Here is a 6,000-nt window from a genome sequence, read left to right as displayed (position 1 = left end):
GATACATGCAAGGGCAGAGAGCAGCTATTCAGAGACAAGCTGGAGGAATGGGCTCAGAACCACCTTATGAAATTGAGTAAGGACAAAAGCAAAGTTCTGCACCTGGGAAGAAATAATCCCTGGCAACAATACAGCCTAGGAAATGACTAGCTGGTGAGCAGCTCTTGTGAAAAAAGAATCACGATCCTAGTGGGTGGAAAGCTGGATGTGAGCCAGCAGTGTGCCCTGGCGGCAGTGTAGGCCAACTGCATCCTTGGTTGTAAAATTGCAGGACCCTACCTAGTAGCTCAAAGGAAATGATTACTAGGATTTGTTAAACCCCATCTAGAATACTGCATCCAGTTTTGGGCCCATCAGTACAAGAAATGCTCTGATCATCTGAAACAAGTTCAGCAGAGGACCGTCAAGAGGATCAGGAGGCTGGAGCACTTGCTCTGTGAGGAGAAACTGATAGACCTTGACTTGTTTAGTCTGAAGAAGAGAAGGCTGGGGTGGGAGGAGCGAACTGCAATCTTCCAATACCTCCAGAGGTTATCAAGACCAGGCCAGGCTCCTCACAGTGGTGCGTGGTGATATAACAAGAGCCAGAAAGCTTCAGCTGTAATGAGAGGCACCAAATGGATATAAGGGAAAACTTCACCATGATGATTGACAAGAATCAACCATTGGAAGAGGTTGGCCAGAGAGGCTGTGGAGTCTGTAACCTTGTAGATTTCAAAATCCAACTGAATACAGCCCTGAACAAAATGACCTGACCTCACAGCACACCCTGCTTTAAGCAGCAGGTCAGGCTAGAGCAATATAATCATAGAACCATAGAATGATTTGGGTTGGAAGGGACCTCAAAGATCATCTAGTTCCAACCGACCTACTGTGGGCAGGGACACCTTCCACTAGACCAGGTTGCTCAAAGCCTCATCCAACCTGGCCTTGAACACTTCCAGGGAGGGGGCAGCCACCACTCCTCTGGGCAACCTGTTCCAGTGTCTCACCACCCTCACAATAAAGCATGTCTTCTTTATAACTAATCTAAATCTACCCTCTTTCAGTTTAAAACCATTACCCTTCATCCTCTCACTACACTCCCTGATAAAGAGTCCCTCCCCATCTTTCCTGTAGCCCCCTTTAAGTACTGAAAGACCACTATAAGGTCTCCCTGGAGCTTTCTCTTCTCTAGTCTGAACAGCCTCAAATCTCTCAGCATGTCCTCATAAGGGAGGTGCTCCAGCCCCCTGATCATATCCTTGGCCTCCTCTGGACCTGCTCAAGCAAGTCCATGTCCTTGTTACGTTGGTGGCCCCAGAGCTGAACACAGCACTGCAGGTGGGGTCACACGAGAGCAGAGTAGAGGGAGAGAATCACTTTCCTTGACTTGCTGGCCACACTTCTCTTGGTACATCCCAGAATACATTTGGATTTCTGGGCTGCGAGTTCACATTGCTGGCTCATACTGAGTTTTCCATCCACAAATAACCCCAGGCCCTTCTGCGCTCTCAAACCACTCTTCACCCAGCCTGTATTTGTGCATGGTATTGCACAACCCATGTGCAGGACCTTGCACTTGGCCTTCTTGAATTTCATGAGGTTTGCACAGGCCCACCTCTCAAGCCTGTCAAGGTTCCTCTGGATGGCCTCCATTCCCTCCAACATGTTGACAGCACCACACAACTTGGTGGCATCAGTGAACGTACTGAGGGTGCACTCAATCCCACTGTCCATGTAAACAAAGATGTTAAACAGCACTGGTCCCAACACCCTCCTCTGAGGAATGCCACTTGTCACTGCTCTTCACTTGGACATTGAGCTGTTGACTGCAACTCTCTGAGTGAGACCATCAAGTCAATTCCATATCCAGCAAGTGGTCCATCCATCAAATCCATGTCTCCAATTTAGAGACAGGGATGTCATGTGGGACAGTGTCAAAAGCTTTGCACAAGTCCAGGTAGATGACATCAGTTCCTCTTCCCTTGTCCACCAGCACTGTAACCCTGTAATGGAAGGCCACCAGATTTGTCAGGCACGATTTGCCCTTAGTGAAGCCATGTTGGTTGTCACCAGACACCTCCTTATTTTCCTTGTGCCCTAGCATATCTTCCAGGAGGATCCGCTCCATGATCTTGCCAGGTCACAGAAGTGAGACTGATTGGTCTGTAGTTCCCTGGGTCCTCTTTACTTCCCTTTTTAAAAATGGGGGTTATGTTTCCCCTTTTCCAGTCAGCAGGAACTTCACCAGACTGCCAAGACTTCTCACGTATGATGGATAGTGGCTTAGCCACTTCATCTGCAAGTTCTCTCAGGACCCTCAGATGCATCTTGTCAGGTCCTATGGACTTATGCATCTTTAGCTTCCTTAGATGGTCTCAAACAAGATCTCCTACAGAAGGCAGTTCTTTTTCCCAGTCCCCACTTTTGTGTTCTGTGACTTGGGTGATGTGGCTGGAGCCCTTGCTGGTGAAAACTGAGGCAAAAAGGTCATTGAGTAAATTCATCTTTCTGCATGTCCTGGATGACAAAGTCTCCCATTTCCTTCCACACATGGCCCACATTTTCCCTGGTCTTCCTTTCATCACCAATGTACCTGTAGAAGCCTTTTCTGTTGCTCGTGATGACCCTGACCAGATTTAATTCTACCAGGGCTTTGAACTTCCTAACCAGATCCTTGGATATTCAAAGTTTCTCTGTATTCCTCCCAGGCTATCCATCCTTGCTTCCACCCTCTGTAGGCTTCATTTTTATGTCTAGGCTTGTCCAGGAGCTCCTTGTTCATCCATACAGGCCTCCTGATGGTCTTAGCTGACTTCCTCTTTGTCAGGTTGCATTGCTTCTGATCTTGGAGGAGGTGATCCTTGAATAATAAGCAGCTTTCTTGGGCCCCTCTTCCCTCCAGGGCTTTATCCCACGATACTCTGCCAAGCAGATACCTGAAGAGGACAAAGTCTGCTCTCCTCAAGTCCAGGGTACAAAGATTGCTGCACTCCCTCCTCACTGCCCTAAGGATTGTGAACTCCACCATTTCATGGTCACTGCAGCCAAGGCTGCTCTTAAGCTTAGAGTCCTCACCATCCCTATTTGTTGGTGAGAACGAGGTCCAGCATAGCACCTCTCCTCATTGACTCCTCTATCACTTGGACAAGGAAGTTATCATCAACACATTCCAGGAACCTTCTGGACTGCTTATGCACTGCAGTGTTGTCCCTCCAATAGATATCAGGGTGGTTGAAGTCCCCCATGAGAACCAGGGCCTGTGAATGTGGGGTTGCCCTGGTCTGTCTATAGAGGGCCTCATCTGCTCGGTCTACCTGATTGGGTGGCATGTAGCAGACCCCCACTATAATGTCTCCTGTATATGCCTTTCCTTTAATTCTGACCCATAAGCTCTTGGTCAGCCCCTCATCCACCCCCAGGCAGAGCTCATGCACTCAGCTGATTGCTGACACAGAGGGTGATGCCCCTGCTTCATCTTCCCTACCTGTCCTTCCTAAAGAGCCTGTATCATCCCATTCTAACACTCCAGTCATAGAAGCCATCCCACCACAACTCTGTGATGACAGTGAGATCATAGCCCTGCAAGTGCACTCACATCTCTAGCTCCTCTTGTTTACTCCCTATGCTGCATGAATTTTTGTAGAGGCGTTTAATTTGGGCCCCCAGTGAATCTGTCTCTCTGGATGGAATTCCTTTGTGCTGCTCTTGCAGGTGATCTCCTGAAGGTGAGGGAAATAACTATGCAAACACCGAGGTCAATTGAAGTTAGGAGAAGGAGGAAGAGGGGGAGGGGGAGGTACACTGGAGCAGAGACTCCCCTGCAGCCCTTGGTGAGAGGGCAGACTGTCCCTCTGCCAGCCATGGAGGCTAATGGTGTAACGGATGCCCACCTGCAGCCTGTGGAAGACCCCACACCAGAGCAGGTGACTGCACCCAAAGAAGGCTGTGACTCTAAGGGAAGCCCACACTGGAGAATCTGATGCTCGGAGGACTGCAGCCTGTGGCAGGTAACCATGCTGGAGCAGTTTGTGAAGAGATGCAGCCCATGGGAAGGTCGTGGAGGACTGTGCCCCTTTGGGAGGGACCACATGGTGGAGCAGAGGAAGAGTGTGAGGAGTCCTCCCCCTGAGGAGGAAGTAGTGGCGGAAACAAGGGGTGATGAACAGACCACAACCCCCATCCCCTGTCCCCCTGTCCCATTGAGGGGGAGGAGGTAGAGAAATCAAAAGCACAGCTGAGCCCAGGAAGAAGGGAGGGGTAGGAGGAAAGTGTTTTTAAGATGTGGTTGTATTTTCTCACAGTCCTAGTTTGTTTTGATTGGTAAATTAGTGTTGGTGGTGCTGTTGAAATTTAATTGATGTTCTTTCTTCCCCAGTTGAGTCTGTCTTTTGCCTGTGGCCATACTTGGTAAGTGAGCCCTCCCTGTCCTTGTCTCAATCCCTATGCTTTTTGTTTTATTTTCTCCTCCCCATCCCTGAAGGGGAAGCAGTGATCAAGTGGCTGTGTGGTGCTCAGTTGCCCTCTGGGCTTAAACCATGACAATGACCAGATGCGGTGGCATCTAGTCAATTTCACATATCACGCAGAAAGTGATTGTTCTGCCAATTGACGGGGTTAACACAAAGGACACAGACACCAAGCTAAAGAAATGGGCTTATTTTACTTTAGTTTAAAGCAGCAGAAAGAATAAGCAAGGTAATGCACCTAGACATTACTACATAAAGCTAGCTATAGTGATTAAGAAAGATCCATCACTGATTGCCCTCAGACTTTACCATCCCCCCGCCCCGTGCACCAGCTGGGGAGCCCCGTCCCAGCGAAGGGTCGCAGAGCCTTTCCTGGCAGCTGGGAAGTCCCACGCAGGGCGTCCGCTCGTAGGGGAGGTCTGCGTCTGTGCTGTGAGAGGGCCCGGCTTTTGTACAGTTTAACAAACAAGTCTAAACAAAATGCACAGGAGATAGCTGGTAGACCGACATGCCTCGCTCAGGCGTGTCCGGATCTGGCCAGGATCTGGGCACGTCTGAGGAGTTTCTGTTTTTCTTTATATTTGGGATTTATAGTTAGTTCCTGTTGTTTACTTATAGTTCCCAGGGATTGTTCCCAGGGTTGCATTTCACTCTGACAAGATGCTGGTTGCTTCATGCTGCTGATAAGATGCTGGTTGCTGGTCAGGGAATTCACTCAGAAGTCAACTTTGGTTTGAGGCCTATTGTTTGGGCCTTTTCTGTTTCATTGATAAGATTATTGCCTTTGTCCTCACCATACACAATGCTTTAGTGTACAGTATATGGTCAACCATTGTATTAGGACTGAATCACAATGAAACCATACTGTATCTCTTACAGCATAGAGTGTAGGCCCATCAAAAGGAAGGAAAGTGGCAAACAATTGATGTAAAAGCATGCATTGTGCTAGAACAAGGTTGCATTTGTGAAAGTAATACTCTTGAAGCTCAAGACATGTTTGAACATGGAATAAAACATTTTCTAATTTTAAATCAACCCAAACAAGGTTCCTGAAACTGTAGCCATAAATGTTGGAAAAGGATGTGTCTGCATGCGAACACTGTGTGAATCCTTATTGATAGGTGTCTTTGTTTACAATATAACCAATCAGTTCAATCTACATGTATGTAATTTCTCTATAATTATTATTTGTGATTTTAATTTCTCTGTACCAATAACTACTTACTATAATTTGTCTTTTGATTACATGCTATATCATGAGCTACAACCTGCATCTATTGGAATGAATCTAACTATAATCATACAACTCCTCCACCACCTTAATTTAATCAACCTTCTACAACAAGCATGAGAAACCAGATAAAATACTCCTATCACAGTCCAGTATGATGTTAAGGAAATACATCAAGCGTTAAAAAGAGTCAAAAGGGAGGGAGAACACCGATGGTGGGAAATCCTGTTTGGATGATCTCCAACAGCAACTGGAACACTGAACCTAATGTTACACCCTGTTGTGATTTTATTGGCTGCTGTTATACTATGCTTGTGA

The sequence above is a fragment of the Tyto alba genome, unplaced genomic scaffold, assembly GCF_018691265.1.
Source record: "Tyto alba isolate M040663 unplaced genomic scaffold, T.alba_DEE_v4.0 Super-Scaffold_21, whole genome shotgun sequence".
NCBI classification, from domain to species: Eukaryota; Metazoa; Chordata; class Aves; order Strigiformes; family Tytonidae; genus Tyto; species Tyto alba.
Note: the sequence above shows the minus strand (reverse complement) of the source record.